This window comes from Myotis daubentonii, chromosome 1 (assembly GCF_963259705.1).
Source record: "Myotis daubentonii chromosome 1, mMyoDau2.1, whole genome shotgun sequence".
NCBI classification, from domain to species: Eukaryota; Metazoa; Chordata; class Mammalia; order Chiroptera; family Vespertilionidae; genus Myotis; species Myotis daubentonii.
In genome coordinates, this window is record NC_081840.1 from 231811994 (window position 1) to 231833480 (window position 21487).

Sequence of the window (21487 nt, forward strand, 5' to 3'; positions counted from 1 at the left end):
TGTCCGGAGCCCAGCAGGCAGGACCGTCACTGGTGGGGGCGCCGTGCACGCGTGCAAGCGTCACTGCCATTACTCTGCGTCCAGGGCCGGCCCGCCCACTAGGTCTCCTGCAGCGCAAGACGGGCCGAGCGGACTGCTGGGGCGGGGAGTGCGGGAACAGTGGACAAGCCCTCATTATTTCGTTTTAAAAACATCCGCAAACGGCACATATGTATTTATCAGTGCACTGGAAAGACCTGGAAGCAAATACACCCAAAACTCATCGTGGTTACGCCAAAGGCAGTGAGAAAGAGACTCACCTGCGTTGTGTCTCCGGTGCGACTGGATGGTCCTCCGTGAGCATCTACTCTCCTGGTGAAGAGCTTCGAAGACTCACAGCAACGTCTCTGTAGAAATGAGCAGGTGGTCAGGGGGGTCGGACAGGAGATAAACCTGCATGACCTGAGTGGCAGGTGCGGCTGGGCGCGCACAGAACACACCCCCATCTTTTCTCGGGTCGGAATCCAGGGCTCCACGGCTGACCCCTGGGCTCCCTCGCGCCTTCCTGCCGGTGCCTTCCTCACATCACCCCCGCTCAGCGGGATCGGAGCCACAGCCTCCCGTCCGTCCACCGGCCCAGTGCCGCCAGCTTCCTCCTGCACCTGCATTTGGACGCAATACCCTAGGCCAGCGGTCGGCAAACTCATTAGTCAACAGAGCCAAATATCAACAGTACAACGATTGAAATTTCTTTTGAGAGCCAAATTTTTTAAACTTAAACTATATAGGTAGGTACATTGTTATTAACTTAATTAGGGTCCTCCTAAGGCTTAGGAAGAGCCACACTCAAGGGGCCAAAGAGCCGCATGTGGCTCACGAGCCACAGTTTGCCGGCCACGGCCCTAGGCCAGTGATGGCGAACCTTTTGAGCTCAGCGTGTCAGCATTTTGAAAAACCCTAACTTTGGTGCCGTGTCACATATAGAAATTTTTTGATATTTGCAACCATAGTAAAACAAAGACTTATATTTTTGATATTTATTTTATATATTTAAATGCCATTTAACAAAGAAAAACCAACCAAAAAAATGAGTTCGCGTGTCACCTCTGACACGCGTGTCATAGGTTCGCCATCATGCCCTAGGCAGTGGTTCTCAACCTTCCTAATGCTACAACCCTTTAACACAGCTCCTCATGTTGTGGTGACCCCCAACCATAAAATTATTTTCGTTGCTATTTCATAACTGTAATTTTGCTACTGTTATGAATCGTAATGTAAGTATCTGATATGCAGGATGTATTTTCATTGTTCGCAACCCACAGGTTGCGAACCGCTGCTAGTGGTTATGGATGTATCTGGGTGAGCTTGGCATTCCCCCCACGCTGGGCAAGGTGCAGAGGACAGTCCGTGGATAACGGCTGGAAGGCCGCTCAGGAAACAGACCAGCCGCTGTCCCACTTGGCCTAGTCGGGCCTGGCCTGCCTGGTGACTCCACTAGCTGCGCTGGCAGCGGGCAGAGCCAGGGCCCTGGCTCCCGCAGGACGCTGGTATGCAGCCCCATAAAAACCGCTCGAGCTTTGCTGGCCTTGAACATATGCACGACGAGAAGATGAGCGATTTCTCAGGGGGCTGCTCAGCCCGGGCCTGAGCTCACGCTGCTGGGGACACACACAGTAAAGCCCAACGCGCTCTTCAGATCGTCCGTCAGAAGGAGTCTGTGGACAGAGGACGGGAGTCACGCAGCTCATCGCTGGCCCCAGGACCCAAACGAAACCCACCCAACAGAAAGGTGAAGGCTGCGCATTCAAAGCGGGCCCACAGCCGGTGACAGGGCTGTCAGGGGAGTGGGTACACACATGCTCTCGGTGTGAAGGCAAAACGCCTTATTATTGGAATAAGAGGCTCTGGGGAATGTGCCTGATGCCTGCGACATACGTAAATGTACATCTATGCACACAGCTCACACAGGAATGGTGCTCTTCAATTCTGCTGCTGGGAAGCCTGACAGGCCCGCGCGTCCACGCACAGCCTTTCTGGACGACGTGGTGTGGACGGCCCACGGGAGCGCCCTCTCTGTGGGGCGGCCGAGCCCAGTGGCATCAGAGGCAGAGGCCATGCTGTCACTGTGACGGGCGAAGGAAAGCAGGGAAGACGGTTTCATCAGCTAAGAAGCAGCCTGGCTCTCCACTGGCTTCCTCAATCTCCTAACTCACATAGAAGATACAATAAACTGAACTCAGCGGACTTGCTGACATTAAAAAGGGCCTCATAACACGCCCCCCTCCCCTTTCCTCACAGACAACTGCAGTCTTGAAAGACAAAGGCCTGGGCTTCCCCTGTAGAAACTGTAGCAAAAGGTTTTAAAAAGTCAGGTTTTAGGGTTAAAAAGCAGAGAAACCTCCCTGCCTTTCCAGGAATGTCCTAGACCCGCGTTCTCTAAATCTCAAAATCCCTCTCCGCACACACAGAACGGCTTACGACCCGGAGAGGACGGAAGTAGTACATCACTATTAACTTGTCAAAGGTAACGTATATTCCATACCAGCTTGCCTCCAAAGAAAGCAGCCTTGGGAAATGAGAAGACTAAATTCAGGCTGTAGCTCAGCCAGCTACTGTGAGGCCAGGCAAACGACCACCTCATCTCTCTGAGTTTGGTTCCTATTCTTTACAACAGGAGCAATGTTCTCACCTGTCTGTGCGATTGGCACAGAACACAACATTTCAGAGCACACTGTGTGGGCAAGGCTGTAGCAAACAGGCCCTCTTCCCACCGACAGGGAGGGTCCACCGGTCCACCTCATGAAAGGAGTCCAGCAGTCCCACCCAGTATGCACGCCTGTGTCCAACAGCCCACCTCCAGGAGCCACGCCATGGACACGTTCATGCAGAGCTGCACGGACAAAGCGTGGTGTGCACGCCTGTGTCCAACAGCCCGCCTCGAGGACACGCCATGGACACGTTCATGCAGAGCTGCACGGACAAAGCGTGGTGTGCACGCCTGTGTCCAACAGCCTGCCTCGAGGACACGCCATGGACACGTTCATGCAGAGCTGCACGAACAAAGCATGAAATGTGCACGCCTGTGTCCAACAGTCCGCCTCAAGGACACGCCATGGACACGTTCATGCAGAGCTGCACGCGTTACGTACAACACAGCACTGCTCCTCACTCCAAAAGACTGGAACAACCTAAGACCGCGTGACAGGAAGCCAGTGGGAGAACCTTCCATCTGCCTGCCCCTGTGTGTTGAAGGCACACTGCCCGCAGGGGCCTGCCTGCACAGGATGCTGCGGAAAGATTCCGAAGAAACAGGCGACAGTGGTCACAGGACGGAGAGCAGTGAAGGGAGTGGGGCTTCCTTCTCCAGGGCCTTTTCAATCTTGTTCCATCGCTTATATTACATTCAAAACATCGGCTAAACGTTCTAACCCAGTGATGAAGGACATAGGCAACTAGTCACCCCTCACTCCCAGGGTCGCCGTGTTCATCAAACGAAGAATAAAGGTGCAGCACTCTCGGGGTGTCCAGGAGGGGTCACTGAGAGGGTGCACTCCAGCCTTGAGGGATGGGTCTGAGCTGAAGGGGCAGCGGGGCGATGGCATTGCAGTGGAGAGAGCATGTGCACACGGGAAAGTTCAAATTCTAAGCCGGTTCTTCGACCGGCTCCAGAAAGGGCGTAAGGAACCCGTCTCGTGTAAAGGTGACAACAGGAACGGAAAGAAAGGAACCCAAACTAGTGGGCTGCACCCCGATCACGAAGGCCCCAAGCGCCAAGCCCAGGAGCCGGCACTTGCTCTTTGCAGTGGAAAACCACGGCCCTGTCCGGACGTGGAGTGAAAGCAGGGTGCCAGGCATGACTTCATCCAGACGGTCAAACAGACTGGACAGGAGCAAAGGCGTGAGGCAGCTATTCACTGACAAGATGCAACAGGGGAACTGGCCCTGGTGGGAGGGGGGACACAATTCTGTCCCTAAATCTGACCTTCTAACCATGCTGAAACAGCAGCTGAGTGAGTAGGAAAAAAGGTACCCTGTATGTAAACAAATCAATATTTCCTACGTGTATGGTAACACACAAAGGCCAATTTAAGTTTCTATGATAACAGGAGGCAGAAGCAGAGAAAATAAAAGCCAGTTGCCACAAGATTTCCGTTCAGACCACACCTCACCCTCACCCCATCGCCTGAGGCGGGAGGAGCACTGATCGTCCCGGGCTTTACATCTCAGTTCGTCTACCCCATCAGGGGCTGGCCTAGGAGACTGCTGAGAGCTTCCAGCTGGCAAATCCACAGTCGACACCGCAGTACCACGAAGGCGGCCACGACACACTTCACCGCCTGCGGGACAAGCGAGGTGGCAAACCGCGAAATGCACAAAGAACGGCTGTGCAGGGACTTGAACCAACCACAGCCGATGACAGAGAGCCAGCAATGGACAAAGCATCTTCCTCGCGATGGCTGAAAGGTACCGACGCCGGGGAAATGCCGTGGGAACCGGCCTGGTTTAAGTCTTTGAGGCTGATGGTCCAACAGCTCACAGTCACTCTGATTAATGTCAGTCTGAAAGCTTCTTCCAGGGGACACAGAGCATCTACGGAATTCCCAGCACATCTAACTTGTCAGTTACTATTTCCTACCAAGGAGAGGAAGACGAGAGACGGACTATCCGGACAGACAACGCCCAACCCTCCTGTAAAGGCGGAGCCATGGCCCCCAACCTGCGGCAGCCAGCCCAGGGCCCAGCCTGTGGGAGTCCGACCTGCAGGAGTCAGCTGCTGTCTAGTGACAATCCAGGAGGCTGAGCAATAACTCGTGACCGTCAGCCAGACTGGGTCAGTACCTGACAGCGTCCCTAACTCTGCCCACTTCCAACTCAGTGCCAACCTGAGAAAGCCAGCCCTGCTCCCCAGCCAGCCACCTGTGATGCCCCCTTCCGTAGCTGCCCAGCCCCATCAGGACGCCGGGCCCCCTCTTTCTCCACTAGGAAGCTCTCCCACCCCTCTGCCTGCCTTGGGGTCCCTGCCAAACCCTAAACTCTGAATAAACAGCTGTTGCCTTTCACGTGTGGTTGGTCTCCATCTATTTCCACAAAGAACAGTCTAGAACCGGTGCTTCCCTCCAGCTGGTCAGTCCCTGATGTCGCAGCGAGTGAGGCGGATTCCAGGTCTGGAGGGAGCACCGTCCCCCCAGGCCTCTTCCCACAGAACCCGCTCCCTGGGTTCTTAGTCACCCCCGCCCACCATCCGGGACGCTACCACGTGTTGAGGAAGATCAAGGGCTTTGAAGTCAAACCCCTGGTCCCAGTACTTCATTTCCTCTTACAGTGATGGGACCTGGAGCCACTCCTAACAGCTCTAAGCCTCTCCCTTCATCTTAATAAAAAGAGGCTTCCCTCTGAGACTGCATTAGGAGGGACTCTGTGTGAAGTAGCTGACAGGTGCTGGGTCCTCAACAGGGGGGAACGCCTTCCTCAGGCCCCAGCTGCCCGGGGAGAGCGCGGGACACCTGGGTGACAGGCTGGTGACCCCAAACCTCAGCACCTTTGACTCAGGTGAAATGGTGCCCAGACCCACTGTTTTCAAAAGACCAGGTTTGTTTCCATTTCCACCTTAGGGACGGGTGGCCTCTGGCTCCCCTTACGGACGGTGACTGGGCAGTGGTTCTGGCGCCCCCCCGCCCCCCACACACACACGTCTGCATTTAGCACACTTGCAGGTGCCACTTGAGAATCAAAGCCAGGACTTGCCTCTGTAACAGCGTTCAGAGTGTGTTAGCTCACTCTTCAAGTCCTCTTCCAGATGGGAAACAAAGCTTTCATTGGCAACATTGTTATAAGCAGAAAAGATAAGATAAACTAAGAGTCAGAGGGAACTTTTGCCAAAAAAAAAAAAAAAAAGCTCTTCAGGGCACACTGGGGTTGGGGGAGAACAGGGGCTGAGTCAGAAGTTACACCGCTGGCCTGGGGGAGAGGGACCTCATAGCCACCCCAGGACACGGACCACGACCCGCCAGACCAGCTGGCTGCTCAGGGCTGCATGTCCACAGTCCAGGTCACAGTCCTGGGCAAAGCTCTCCCTTCCTGCTCTTCTACCCAAGTGTCCAAAGTCATCCTAAGGCTGCTCCAGGCCTCTTCCCCCGAGGGTCAAGCCCAGACAGCGTGGCCTTTGTTTCTAGCAAAATTACTCAGGGCCACTCCGCCTTCCCAGCAGCCAGATGGGTCCACTGGAGGTCCCAGCCGGCGCGGGCGGCTCCGAGAGGCGGGGTTAGGCGTGAAGTGGTGAAGAAAGCTCCCGTGCACACTGACCAGGGGCAAGCAAGCTAACTCAGGAGGCAAGGTTCGCGAGGCAGCCCCGCGTCCTCCACAGGCCGAGTCACTCACCGCGCTCTGGGGCCAGGCTGCGGCACTCACTGCTGTGACGTGTGATGTGTGATGTGGACAAGGCCCCAGCCACGCCTGTCCCCTCACCCTCACACGGGCACAACAGGGCTGCTCTACAAAGCAGTGAGTTGGCACAGAGGGGCACGCCATAGCACTGTTCTGAGGAAGTGCGTCCATGTTGATACGAGCAGGTGGCTATGTCCACACTTGCCCAGGAGAGGCTGAGGGGGGCTCGGGAGACCGGGCGCTCCCGAGGGCAGGCCTGGGTGTGAGCAGGCCTGGGTGTGAGCAGGCCTGGGTGTGAGCAAGCCTGGGTGTGAGCAGGCCTGGGTGTGAGGAAGCCTGGGTGTGAGCAGCCCTGGGAAGCACACAGCTCTGAGGAGACCAGGAGGAATGGGAGCATGGGGAGGAATGATCCTAAGAAAAAGCTACAATGGCAGATTCCCTGGTGGATCTGAATGTATGGGGAGGTGGTTTAACTTCTTGGAGTTGGCGGCAGGGACAGCTAGTGAATAAGTGAGAGATACAAAGACAACGCAGCGCAAAGCAGGGCAATGAGCAGCTCCAGGAGAAAGGACCAACTATGAGAAGAAGGAAATGCCGTCCAATTAGACCAAAATCTCATCTGTGAGTAAGAGTTCCAGATCATAATATTTCACCAAAACCGTGACCACAGCATGCTGAGCAGATGGGGTGTGGGCAGAGGAGGGGACAGCCAGGGCTCCACACCATCTTCTCCCGCAGCACGCGCGGGGAGACCGCGCGGACCCTGAAGGGGCTGGCTCTGGGGCCTGGGGCGCAGGGTGGAGGAGGGCGGAGGAGGTGGCTGCTGTTCTTTTGGTCCAAGCTTTGCAGAACTTCTGACTCTTAGAACGATGCACTTGTATAACTTTGTTTAAAATGGGTATTTAATTTTTTAGCAAAATCTGATACTTGACAGATAAGAATATCCTATTAAGTGGTGTGTTCTTAAACCTTTTGAAATCCAAACTTTGAAAATGTATGGACCGCAAAATATCCCCCCCTCCCTGGGAAACACACACACACGCACACGCGCGCACACACACACGCACACGGGCACACACACGCACACACGCGCACACATACAGGCACATGGGCACACACGCATGCACGCGCGCACACACAGGCACACACGCACAAACAGGCACACAGGCACACACACAGGCACACGGGCACACACACGCGCACACACAGGCACAGAGGCACACACACGCACACACGGGCACACGGGCACACACACACGCGCACACAGGCACACACACAGACACACGGGCACACACACAGGCACACGGGCACACACACGCACACACACACAGGCACACGGGCACACAGGCACAGAATTTCTGCACAGGGTTTCCAGCAGCTGGCAAACTGCTGAGGGCCAGGTGAAAAGCCTTGGGATTATAGACTCTGGTCTCTTACAGAAAGTTTGTTTCAAATCAGAGCTTCTCATTCACCATAAAGAAAAGAATGCTAATGAAACACAACTTAAAACGTAGACATGGTCTCACGAGGCCACACTTGGCCTTAAATACCTGTGCCCGTCCCCAGCTGTCCCCCGACCAGAAGGCTGCACCCCATCCCTCCCTGTGGCTGAAGGGAAGACTTTGTTTATCGGGCTTTGCCTTGGCCTTGAAGCAGATTCCCCGAATCTCAGGAATGAGAACCCTGCTGGGATGGCTCAGCTGTTCCATTCTAGAAGCGGACAGGAAGTCATGCGCTCTTCACCCCCGGAAGAAAGGGGCCTCCACACGAACCTGAAAAGGCAAGGCCCCAATTCCCCACACGGGCGTTGGTTCCAATAACGACTCCAACGACTTCCTGGCCAAACTCCGGGAATCGGAGCGGACGACTCAGACGCCCAAAAACGCAGAACTGAGCTCTGCTTCCGACAGGCCTGTCGCTCTGTGCGCCTCGCCATCAGCTCAGCGCGAGGCAGATGAGCGGGGTCTCGAGGGGCTGCGGGTGCCTCGGTGTATTCACTGGCGGGCGGAGGGCAACAGCAGCCACCTCGCGGGCGTTGTCGTGAAGGGGCCTGTCACTGGGGAAGGTGGGTAATGCCCCCAGCTGCCCCTGCCCTGATGCCTGGAGCCCTGGCTGTGCCACGTGACACAGCGGAAAGGACTCTGCCAGACTAGAGGGCACTATCCCGGTGGCCTGGGCGGCCCCATCTCCTCGCACGAGCCCTTCAGGGCAGAGCACCTGCTCCCAGTAGAGGAGAGATGTGGCAGTTGGGGGCGTCAGAGGGCGGGAGCAGGGGTCCGGGGTCCCTGCGTTCTGGGACCAGGGGTGATGTGCAAGGACCACAGCGAGGCTCTAGGAGCTGAGAGCGGCCCCCAGCTGACAGCCAGCGAGGAAACAGGTCTCGGTCCTGCACCTGCTCAGGTGGTCGCCCGGCCAACACCTTGGCTTTGCCCAGACCCCTAACCGGCGGCGCTGGGAGGTCGTCGGCCTGTGTGGTTTCGAGTCACTAGCGTGTGGGGATTTGAGATGTGTATGAAAATGCCCCGCGGAGCATGTCACAGTGTCAAAGGCAGGATGGCCACCGGAACACCTACAACTCTAGGTTCCAGGTAATTCACTGCCCTTCCTGGAACTCACACACCTGCCGATACCTGTCCTGCCTGGGACCCCCTGGCAGGGTGAGCCTGTCAGAGACGCTGGGCGCTGCACCAGCCCGGCCCTGACACCCTGCGGGGCTGTGGCACTCAGGACACTGCACCAACGTCACACCCAGGTCTGCTTCTCCCACCAGACTGTGAGCCCCAGCGCCTCACCTCCGGGTCACACCTATTATCTCCGCAGGGAGCACGGTCCGTGGGCACAGCACGGGGTCTGCATATAAAGTCCTGCTGTACTATACGACAGCACTTCATATCTGTCTATAGAATGTAGGTTCTCTGTAGGCCGGTGCGTGCTCTGTGAGCCTCTGTACGTCCCCCACCGCCACCCCAGCCACATCTGGAAAGCAGAGGCCAGAGGGAGAGCAAGAAAAGCAGACACTGCACCAACAGCTTCCACAGTGGAGGGGCAGGTGGCCCCAGGAAACCCTGGTGCTGAAGTCAGGTTCACAGGGATGTGGGCTGCATTCTGGGTACTTCCAATGGCAGCAGGAACACCTTGGACCTTGACCTTGGACTGCCTCCTGACCTTGACCTTGGACTGCCTCCTGACCTTGACCTCAGGCTGCCTCCTGACCTTGACCTCAGGCTGCCTCTTGACCTTGACCTCAGGCTGCCTCCTGACCTTGACCTCAGGCTGCCTCTTGACCTTGACCTCAGGCTGCCTCCTGACCTTGACCTCAGGCTGCCTCCTGACCTTGACCTCAGGCTGCCTCCTGACCTTGACCACAGGCTGCCTCCTGACCTTGACCTCAGGCTGCCTCCTGACCTTGACCTCAGGCTGCCTCTTGACCTTGACCTCAGGCTGCCTCCTGACTTTGCCAACCTCAAGACAGGTCACTTAGGACCTGGAATGTCAAAAAACAAACAAACAAAAAAAAAACACACTTCACTAAAGGAATGTTCAAGGGAATGTATGTAACTGAAGAGACCACTACAGGCTAAGCTGTGCACATTCCATAGTCATGCTTACAAAAGACTAACGGTAACTGAAAGCTGACTTTTATGTTTCCTCCAAATACTAAAACACCAAACAATGAAAGAGAGAAAACACTCCTAAAAGAAGCTGCCTGACACACCGCAAAACTAAAGATCACCTGCACATTAAACATTTGGGATTGTAAAGAAAAACCCAGATTCATTACATTCTTAATGAAGCATTTTTTAAAATCCTTGGCAACATAATATTTTACAACTTGTGAAATTCCGCCACATTCATGATTTCATCTTATCGCCAGAACCACCTCCGGAGCCGGAGGGGGCAGGCCTTACTAACAATTAATTCCACGTGACAGGCCAGGGGCTGCAGCTCCGGGAAAGACTGGACTGAACAAACTCCCGCCAGGGCCAAGCTTCCCGGCCAAGTCTCCGGCCAGAAGCACTGAGGCCGGTTATCTTCACCCTCCGCTGTGTACGGACATCCTGTCAGCCCAAAAGGTGTGGAGGTGGCCTGAGTAACAGACACAGACATGACAGGACTTCAAAATGGAAAAGAAGAAAAAAACATCTGGCGGGTGATGTGGGACAGGTGAGGAGGGTTAACAAAGACTTCGACTTACAGTCTAAGAAAACTATCTTTGAACTTCTAATTTCCAAGCCAAAAAAAACTTACTGGGAAAGGGGGCTTGATAGGCTATCATAATCTTCTTATTTAAGAAAAATAAGTTCGGGGAGAACCAAGATGGCGGCATAGGTTAACGCCGGAGTTTGCTGCTTTGAACAACTACTTCAAAAGTGAAACTAAAACACGGAACAGACATCACCCAGAACCACAGGAACGCTGGCTGAGTGGAAGTCCTACAACTAGGAGGAAAGAGAAACGCATACGGACACTCAGAGGAGGCGCAGTGCTGAAGTCAAATTCTGAGGTGCGGAGTGCGCGGAGCGGGCTGGCAGCGGAGGGCGTGGTTGGCGTTTTCAATCGGGAGGGAGTCGCAGACTCTGAGCTCCAGATACAGGCGAGTCCTTAGGGACCCAGACTCAAACGGGAGAAGCGGGACTGTCTGGCTTCGGTCAGAGCGAGTGCAGCTTTTTCTCCGAGCTTTGCAGCGGGTGCTGGGACTCAGAGAGGCAGAGCCCCTGGGGACAGGACTGAGAGCCGCCATAACTGCTCTCTCCGGCCCACCCTGTTGATCCTGTGCGACCCGCCCTGCCCAAGCCCTGCACAGAGGCATTTGCCGGATAGCCTCAGGCAAAGGCTAGATTAGCACCTCCCTAGAGGACAGAAGTTCTCTCACTGCTGACACAGCTGATTCTCATAGCCACTTGGCCTGGAGGTCAAACCCTCCCTGGAATTAGCTACAACAATCAAGATTTATCTATAAGACTGCGAACAAAGACCACTAGGGGGTGCACCAAGGAAGCATAACAAAATGCAGAGACAAAGAAACAGGACAAAATTGTCAATGGAAGAAATAGAGTTCAGAACCACACTTTTAAGGTCTCTCAAGAACTGTTTAGAAGCTGCCGATAAACTTAATGAGCTCTACACGAAAACTAATAAGACCCTCGATCTTATATTGGGGAACCAACTAGAAATTAAGCACACACGGACTGAAATAACGAATATTATACAGACGCCCGACAGCAGACCAGAGGAGTGCAAGAATCAAGTCAATGATTTGAAATGCGAGGAAGCAAAAAACATCCAACCGGAAAAGCAAAATGAAAAAAGAATCCAAAAATGCGAGGATAGTGTAAGGAGCCTCTGGGACAGCTTCAAGCGTACCAACATCAGAATTATAGGGGTGCCAGAAGATGAGAGAGACCAAGATATTGAAAACCTATTTGAAGAAATAATGACAGAAAACTTCCCCCACCTGGTGAAAGAAATGGACTTACAGGTCCAAGAAGCGCGGAGAACCCCAAACAAAAGGAATCCAAAGAGGACCACACCAAGACACATCATCATTAAAATGCCAAGAGCAAAAGATAAAGAGAGAATCTTAAAAACAGCAAGAGAAAGAAACTCAGTTACCTACAAGGGAATACCCATACGACTGTCAGCTGATTTCTCAACAGAAACTTTGCAGGCCAGAAGGGAGTGGCAAGAAATATTCAAAGTGATGAATACCAAGAACCTACAACCAAGATTACTTTATCCAGCAAAGCTATCATTCAGAATTGAAGGTCAGATAAAGAGCTTCACAGATAAGGAAAAGCTAAAGGAGTTCATCACCACCAAACCAGGATTATATGAAATGCTGAAAGGTATCCTTTAAGAAGAGGAAGAGGAAGAAAAAGGTAAAGATACAAATTATGAACAACAAATATGCATCTATCAACAAGTGAATCTAAGAATCAAGTGAATAAATAATCTGATGAACAGAATGAACTGTTGATTATAATAGAATCAGGGACATAGAAAGGGAATGGACTGACTATTCTTGGGGGGGAAAGGGGTGTGGGAGATGTGGGAAGAGACTGGACAAAAATCGTGCACCTATGGATGAGGACAGTGGGTGGGGAGTGAGGGCGGAGGGTGGGGCGGGAACTGGGAGGAGGGGAGTTATGGGGGGGAAAAAAGGGAACAAATATAATAATCTGAACAATAAAGATTTAATTAAAAAAAAAAAAAAAAAAAAAAAAAAAAAGAAAAATAAGTTCTTTAAAGCAGGTGAACTAAGCTGTCTGGGCTCCGGGAAGAGATAGCCCCTCCTTCCGTGAAAGACCCTGGTCTTTGAATCCACAGGAAACCCAGGCCTGCTCCCAGTCACACACTCAGCGCCAGCTAAGCTTCAGTGGAGACAGTATCGTAATACCATCTAAGAAGCCACAAGGAAAAGCCAGTGGTCTCTAAAGACCCTCCCAAAACACAGTCCCTACAAACAAACCGCATGGAGCAAAGCACTTTTTTAAAAAAACAAGAGAAGACAAAAATCCCACTAATTTAAGTGAAAATTGTAACTCAGTGGTATCACTACCTGACCAAACAGCTTTCATCTATTTTCAGTCCCTGTAATCAGCCAAGTAAGAGCAGCAGAGACGGGCATGCGGCTTTAAGAAACTCCAGCCCTGCCCTGGCCAGTTTTGCTCAGCAATCGTTGGCCCTCGGACCAAAGGGTCACGGGTTCAATTCCCGGTCAAGGGCATGTACCTCAGTTGTGGGTGTGATCTCCAACCCTGGTCAGGGAACATGTGGGAGACAACCAATCCATGTGTCTTTCTCACATCGAGGTTTCTCTCTCTCTCTCTCTCTCTCTCTCTCTCTCTCTCCCTCCTCCTCCCCTCCCTCCCACTCTCTCTAAAAATCAATGAAAAAAATATCCTTGGGTGAGGATTAACAACAACAACAAAAATCAAGCCCTGTCCAGCCCATGTGGCTCAGTTGGTTGACCGTGGATCTATGAACCAGGAGGTCACGGTTTGACTCCAGGTCAGGGCACTTGCCCAGGTTGCAGGATCGATCCCCAGTGTGTGGCGTGCAGGAGGCAGCCGACCCATGATTCTCTTGCATCATTGATGTTTCTATCTCTCTCTCCCTCTCCCTTCCTCTCTGACATCAATAAAAATATATTTTTTTTAAAAAAGAAAATACAGCCCACCAAATTCTCATCTTACCAAACAGATAAATTGGGAGATTAATATTTTAAAGGATTAATTACTAGTATAAATACGGATGTAACAAGACAATAAACAGCAGAACCTCTCTGGAGATCCAGACCAGAACTTGGCTGGAGATCCTGGCTAGAGATCCTGGCTAGGCTGCTGATCAACTGAACGCTGTCTCCGTGTCATTCCTTCTTTGCCGACTCCGTCCACACCTTTGGGGAACCCCTGGACCCGCTGGGGCAGGACCCCGGCAATATTCCTTAGAATTGGAGCTTTCTAAGTCACTTAACATATGATGCATTTTTTTGCACATAATCATTTTCAACTGTTTTTAAACCATTACACAAAACTGCGTACACCTACTCAAGGCACTCCCCAAATTCCATTTATTTCAGACTCCCCAAATTAAAATCTCGTTAGAGACCAGGACATACAGAAGCCACAGTTGGCAGACCTCACACAACACGCAAAACATTGACGAAAGGCTCCTGGCAGGAGTTCCGCACCCAACTACTTCCTTAAGGGACCCATCAAACCAACGGGGTATAGTACAGATGTTGCAAGTACAATTAATTATGAAGAATATGCAAGACAATGTTTTAAACAATTGCTTAAGCTTCCACCAAAGAGCCCGGTCCTTCACTCTGAGACACAGTGCACCCCCTTTGGAAAGTGGAGGGAAAACGAAGTCCCCTTTAGGAGATCCATTGGCAAAGATCTCCGTGGTTTGGGCACTGCACCTCAGAGAACTTCCGCCCGCTGCCCTTGGGTGGGAGAAGTAAAGGTCTGCGCTCAGAGGCTCTCACCTCGTTTAAGACTCTCCGCGGTGAGGAAGCTGAAAGGCAGGAGCAGAGCGACCTCATTCCAGGGCCAGAATGAGGCCCAATAGACTCTAATCAAGAACTCCACACTGTGCACAAACACTAGGAAGTCATAGCAGACACTGATCTTCAGGCCTCTGCGGAGAGTTCAGGAATGGCGGGTTCTAAATCACACACACCACCTGAGTGCCTGGGAGAGGAAAAAGCCCTCTCATTCAGGTCCGCCTCCTGCCTGGCACGCCGTGCCCACCTCCGTCAGAGCGCCTGCCAAGCAGTGCTGCCCCTAAGCATCGGTCCTTAGAGACCACGGCTCTCGGAGGGCCTTTCTGGGGAGGCTGCAGAGAGAAGGTGCCACCTGAACGGAGACCTCAAAAGGGAGTAAGCAGACTGGACTGGCGTGGCTCAATGGTTGAGCTTCAACCTAGTAACCAGGAGGTCACGGTTCGATTCTGGGTCGGGGCATGTGCCCAGGTTGCTGGCTCGATCCCTGGGAGGGGGGTGGGGGGGAGCAGCTGATCAATGATTCTCTCTCATCATTGATGTTTCTCTTTCCCTCTCCCTTCTTCTCTAAAAATCAATTAAATATATTGGGGGGTGGGGGGAGAATGAGTAAGTGGAGCGGGAGTGCCTGCAGCTGGGACGGAGGGATGGGAGGAGTTAAGGGCACAGATGGCAAAAAGGAAGGGCCTGCGAGCCGAGTTTGGACTTGACGGCTACAGCTGAGGCTGTGACATTGCCTCCGCATTCATCTCGTTCACAGAGAGTTTCAGTTTGGCTGTGTGAGAACTTGGCGCTGACTTCCGTCCTGGGCCGCAGCACTCCGAGAGGGAAAGCCTGTCTTTGCCTCTGCCTCCCTCGGGGAAGGGAATCATGGCTGGGCCCTCGCCCGGTGTCCAGGAGTTTACGGGAAGGGTACGGGAGCGATTCCACCTGATGGAAGCAGCTGAGAGAGATACCCAGCCTGCAGGGCAGGCCAGGCCGGCAGCAGGCTGAAAGCCCAGCTCCCCATCCACAACCTCGCCCTCGCGATCCCTTCCCCTTCGGAAACCTGACCTCTAACTGTAACTGCCTTGGCCTCCTTCCCTGGGTGTGGATTCGCCTCCCTGCCAGCCCGCCAAATGCTGGAGGGTTTCCCGCACTCCCCGGCGCTCAGAGCTGCAAAGTTAAATCTGCTTTTCCAGATTTTTTTTCTCCCCAATCCTAACGGAAGAAATCCAGAAGCGCGGGGCAGAGGGGCTGGGCTCCCTCCAATCGGAGCCGGCTCCTGTGCCCGCCTCCCGAGGAGAGGAGCCGAAGACGGGCGGGCCTGGTGACAGCCCCGCGCTCCCAGGAACAGGCCCTGAGGGGAGAGGGGCGGGTCCCCAGGAAGGAGGCCGCTGGCAGCGCTCTGGCTCCTGCTCATCCCGCAAATAAGACAATAAATAGAAGAGGGGCCTGGGCGGCGCTACCAGGCCAACTGCACCCCTGCCGCACCCCGAGCGCACCAGGACCCTCACAAGGACCCGTCAACACAGAGGCCCCCCACACGCACGCATACACACATGCACACACGCGCACGCACACATGCACACATGCGTGGGGGAGGGGGGGCAGACCCGGGTTCACGCTCTGACAAGCCGCGTGGGAAGGGGACGGGACAGAGCCCCCCGACTCGAAGGATGGCGAGGGCACCCCCCGCGCGGGTCCACGCAAAGCCACCCTTGGGGACACACAAACAGCGTGACCGAGTCGGGGGCCAAGAAGGAGCCCCGACTCCTAGGGCGGCCAGGGCCCCCACGATGGAGGGTCCCCGCAGTCGCCCTCAACGAGACGCCGTGAACCGGGGCCACGCGTGAGGGCCACGCAGAGCTACCTGCGGGTACACACAACAGGGAGCCGGCCACACCTGGGGGACCGGGTCCGAGGCGGTCCGAGCACCCTACTTTCCAGTGACCGGACCCCGCGCGCGGCCCCTGGGTGCCGCCCCGAGGCCCGGACAATACCAGGGCGCCCGGCCCGCGACGGCCGGTCCTCCCCGTCCCCGTCCCCGCCCCGTGCCGACCCCGCTGTGGCTCAGGGCGGCGCCAGCCACCTCGACCGGCGACCCCGCGGCGCCCCGCTCAGGCCGGCCACACCCGGCCCGGGACTCCCGTCCCCCCCGCCCCCGCGGAACCACTGCCGCCTGGGACCCACGACCGGTCCCGCGACCCCCGCCCTCCCGGCCCGGGAACCCGGCCGCCCGGGACCCCTGCCCGAATGGAACCCCCGTCCGGCCCCGAGTCCCCGCTCGGTCCGGGACCCCGCACCCGGCCGCGCAACCTCGCCCGCCCGTGAACCCTACTCTCCCGGGACCCCGCCCGCCGCCCGCAGCCTCACCTCAGGCCGCCGCCCGGGCTGCGCTCGCTCCTCACCGCCGGCGCCCGGGCCGAGGGGAACAGCACCCAGCGGCCCGCAGAGCCGCGGCCGCCGCAACAATGGATCCCAGGGCGGGGCCGCTCGGCCGGTCCGTCTCCGTCTCGGGCCGGGGTTCGGGCTCGCGGAGCCGCCGCCGGCGCGAGGGAGCGGTGGACGCTGGCACCGCGCAGGCGCACTCCCCGCCCGCGGCCCGCGGCCCCGCCCCCGGCGGCGCCCGGGGTCCAGGGCCCGCCCCCCGACCAATGGGGAGAGAGATCCGCGGAGGGGCGTGGCCTAGAGAAACAAAGGGAGGTGGGGTGGGGCGGGGCGGGGCTGCGGGGGCGGCACTGGTCCCGCGGGGAGGCCAGACCTAGCAGCTGCCCCATCCGCGGCCCAATCGGGCGAGGGGAGGCCAAGGTGAATGTCCGTTTGGAACCCGCTCAGCAGATTGCTCATCCCAAACCCAGAACGCAAACTTGAAGGCTTGGTCTGCCGAACATAAAGGGAAACTGAGGCCCAAGGAGCGAGATCGTCTGCTGCCCCGAGTCACCAAGTCCCATTCGCTCGTTCATCTTTTATTCATTCAGCCAACATTGTAGGGCTTGTCGGAGGTGCATCCGGAGAGGGAGGCGAAGGCTCCGTCCTTGGAGGAGCGCCTTCGAGCAGGTCCAGGAGCTCTCGGGGTCACTTCAACGCCTGAAAAGGGAGCCAGGAGCCCAGCTGCCACCCTCTCCTGCGGGCCACCTTTTGTGGTTCTGCTCTTCCTACCGAAACGTCCTCCTTTCCTCGCCTGGCACCCCATACGTCCTGACACCACCCATCACCTTTAACCTCTGTCCTCATCTCCGCGGTATTTGCTCTCTAGGCATCATGTGGGCCCCCGCTGGTTTTTCCCTGTTATCAGCAGCTCCCCCAGTCTCCAGGATCCCCCCTTCCCTGCCCAACCTCTGCGTGTTGGGGTGACCCTAGTCTCGGCCAGATGCGCTCCTATTCACCAGGGATGCTCTTACTGGAAATCTCCCTCCAGGTTTTAAACACACTGCGGTCACTGCCAGATCCTTATCCCCAGCCCGGACCTCTCCCACCAGGGCTGCATGCCCAGGAGGCATCTCACACCTGCCAGGGCCAAAACAAAGAGCTTTATTCAGTGCCCCTAACCTGCTGCTCCACATTCCTCCCCCGCTCAGTCAATGCTCTCCATCCACACAGCGGCTCAGGCTCCAGCGTGGCCCCTCTGCATCCCAGGGCCTCACCCACCGTGCCTGTCACAGCAGCTGCAGCTGCCTCTGAAGTGTGAGCTCGCGCGAGGACAACAGGGGTCTGCCTCCGGGTTAGAGTCATCACTGTGCCAGAACAGGGCCAGGCACCCTGCAGGCACTCGGAATGCTGGCTGGCTGGGTGGCTGGCTGACTGGATAAGTGGGTGGATGGATGGACGGATAGACGTGTAAGGTCTTGACAGTGACTGGAGCAAACCCCATCCCCATCTCCCTGCACGCACGCACACACACACACACATGCACGCGCACACATACACACACACCTGAAAACCTGGCTCCTGATCTGATTTGCCAACAAACTCCTGCAGGAACATAAGCAGCTCCTACCCTCTCAGCCAGGCCCGCAGTGTGATTGGGGAAAACGCATCTCGGCACATTTTAGCTGAGTCCTCTGCTCAGGGCATAGCAGGCATCCCTGAGCGTTTCAGCAGCCATGTCCTCACCTGGAGCCGTGACTGGGTCAGGTCCACTTCCAAGCTCACTCAGGTTGGTGCCAGATCTCACTTCCGAGGGGCTGTGCCCGGAGCGGGAGGCTGTCCTCAGGGGCTACAGAGCCTCATAGTGTGGAGGTGAGTCCTTCAAAGGATGTAAGTAGAACCTCTCTGCCTAGTGAGTAGGATGAATTCTTAGTAATGTAACCAGAGCATGGGAGTGACAGCCCATTGCCTCTGCCACACTGATTGGCTAGAACAGCGGTTCTCAACCTGTGGGTCGCGACCCCTTTGGGGGTCGAACGACCCTTTCACAGGGGTCGCCTAAGACCATCGGAAAACACATATAAAATTACATATTGTTTTTGTGATGAATCACTATGCTTTCATGATGTCCAATTGGTAACAATGAAATTGGGGGTCACCACGACATGAGGAACTGTATTAAAGGGTCACGGCATTAGGAAGGTTGAGAACCACTAGGCTAGAAGCTGTCCCAGGCTCTACCTGCACTCATGCATGCGGTGCTGGGGGGATCAAATGTGCCAAAGGCCGACTCCCAGAAACTGATTTAAGACATGAGTGCATTGCCCTGGTCGGCTTGGCTCAGTGGGTAGAGCGTCGGCCTGTGGACTGAAGGGTCCCAGGTTCGATTCCTGGTCAGGGCACATGCCTGGGTTGTGGGCTTGATCCCCAGTGGGGGGCGTGCAGGAGGCAGTCAATCAATGATTCTCTCTCATCATTGAGGTTTCTATCTCTCTCTCCCTTTCCCTTCCTCTCTGAAATCAATGAAAATATGTTTTCAGCTGCTATGTTTGTGGTTGTTTGTAATGAAACAATAGAAAAAATGAATACAGCAACCTAGGTCCCCTCTCCATTGCATACATTCATAGCACCCTGGACTTTTTTCTGGCAATGTTGTCACAATCATACTTACTTGTTTAAAATTTCTCTCTTGCACCCTAGCCAGTTTGGCTCAGTGGATAGAGTGTCAGCCTGCAGACTGAAGGGTCCTGGGTTCGATTCCAGTCAAGGGCACATACCTCGGTTGCAGGTTCCTCCCCAGCCTGGGCCCTGGTAAGGGTGCGTGCAGGAGGCAACCAATCGATGTGTTTCACTTACATCAATGTTTCTGTCTTTCCCCCTCTCTTCCACTCCCTCTAAAAAAAATCAATGGGAAAATATCTTCTGGTGAGGATAAATAAATACATAAATAAAATAAATTAATGAAATCTCTCTCTGGCCCCTGGCATGAACGCCCCATGAGAGTGGAAATGGAGTCTGTCTGGCTCATCACTGGCCTCCAAAAGCCCAGCACCGTTTGTTCTGGGGCCATCGGTGGGTGGCTGGCCCTTCTCTCCTCCCCAGCCCGCTTTCCCTGGTCGTGTTCCCCTATAGAGACCCAAAGAGCTTCTGGCTTCCCAGCTTCCCCTGGAGCCGGAGGTGGCCATGTGACACGGTCCTGGCCTGGGACACAGAGTGGGAGTCGCTGAAAGGCTTCTGGCCGCGGTGCCCTGGGGCCCATTTGGCACAGACCACAAAGAGCTGAGTGTTTATTGTTCAGGAATTTTGCAAGTCCGTTGTTCAACACAGTCGGTCATTACTTAACAATTAAGTTATACAAACTTACAATGAAAAATTGTATTAAAAGCAAAGAGAATACTCAGAACGACTTCCTAATTATTGTACCACCGCTTTTAACGATCTGCTGTGAAGAATTCTGCATCCGCGTAACTGCATGATGGGAATGCTCCACGATGGGGTGCTGAGGGGCCTCCTCCCGCGAACACAGCCACCAGCGTCATGTTGAAATCAGGGGCGGCAGGAGCGCTTACACCACAGAAATCGGCAGCTGCTGCGGGTCGGGACTCTGCTCCTTCCTCCCACCCCCAGGACGCCAGGAGCTGGAGCCTGACCAGCTCACCTCGCCGTCCAGGGAAGACGCTGCTCCCCGGGGAAGGGAACAGACGCCGCTGACCCTGCCTTTGCTCGGCACCAGGGACTCCTCCCTGGAACGCACACGTGATGCCCGGAGCTGGAGCCGCCGTCTCGCCACCGCGAGCACCGTCGGAATCAGAGAGATTCTGACTTAAAAATCCAAGCGCTTCCTTTGTTCAGGCCCCGTGAGCCCACTTTCCTGTGACTTCCAGAATTCCGACCTGACGAGTGTGGGCATCCCACAAAGTCTGTGGACGAATAACCCCGCCCGCTGCTCCTTCCTCAGCCGCGTCTCCGAGCTGGGCTTGCATCCGCCAGGGAGCCGGCCCGCAGGCGCCCAGGGATGAGGACCCTTTTCCGTGCAGGAACTGAAATTCGGGGACCTCTTTGTACAGGCAGAACAGTCCCTCCGGGCCCCAGTCTTTCCAATGCCGTGTCCGTTCGATGGGACATAAACAGGGTTTAGCGATCTAAGAGTGGGACCGGCACTTTCTGGGGGGAGACCTCTTTGTACAGGCAGAACAGTCCCTCCGGGCCCCAGTCCTTCCAATGCCGTGTCCGTTCGATGGGAAATAAACAGGGTTTAGTGATCTAAGAGTGGGACCGGCACTTTCTGGGGGGACTCCTGACCTCGTCTGACACTGTGAAGGGGAAGGGGGTGGCGTAGTGCCCCGAGGCCTCCTCCCCGACTCTCCCAGTGACATTTCTCTTTAGAAAAAAATAAATTACAAGCTGCCTATAGGCCCAGGTGAGCTGCCCTCCACGACACTCCCTGAAGTCTTCCTGGATTCAGGGGCTGGGGGGGGGGGGGGGCAGAGGTCGGCCACTTGGGGGCCTGTGGGAAATCCAGGTCCGGTTTGGGATGGGACGTCAGCTCACCGATGTGATGAAAGTCCACGTGCCTGCTGCAGTCACCTGTTGCTATGTAACCAAGGCCCCCAAACCCAGCGGCTTGAACAACTGAGGTTTATTGTCTCACAGCAGTGGTTCTCAACCTTCTGGCCCTTTAAATACAGATCCTCACGTGGTGACCCAACCATAAAATTATTTTTGTTGCTACTTCATCACTGTCATGTTGCTACTGTGATGCATCGT

The 21487-nt window shown here is 55.2% G+C and overlaps 1 protein-coding gene across 1 annotated transcript in view; it reads right to left on the reverse strand.

The window, feature by feature from the left end:
• The window catches only part of AFAP1 (actin filament associated protein 1), an 82325-nt gene extending 65388 nt beyond the window's left edge, over positions 1-16937 (reverse strand). The window contains exons 1-2 of the mRNA XM_059676429.1: positions 16727-16937; positions 300-386 (exon numbers count right to left, since the gene is read on the reverse strand). The gene's annotated coding sequence lies outside the window, so the exon portion shown is untranslated. The remainder of the gene's footprint in view (positions 1-299; positions 387-16726) is intronic.
• Between the last annotated feature and the right edge of the window lie 4550 nt (positions 16938-21487).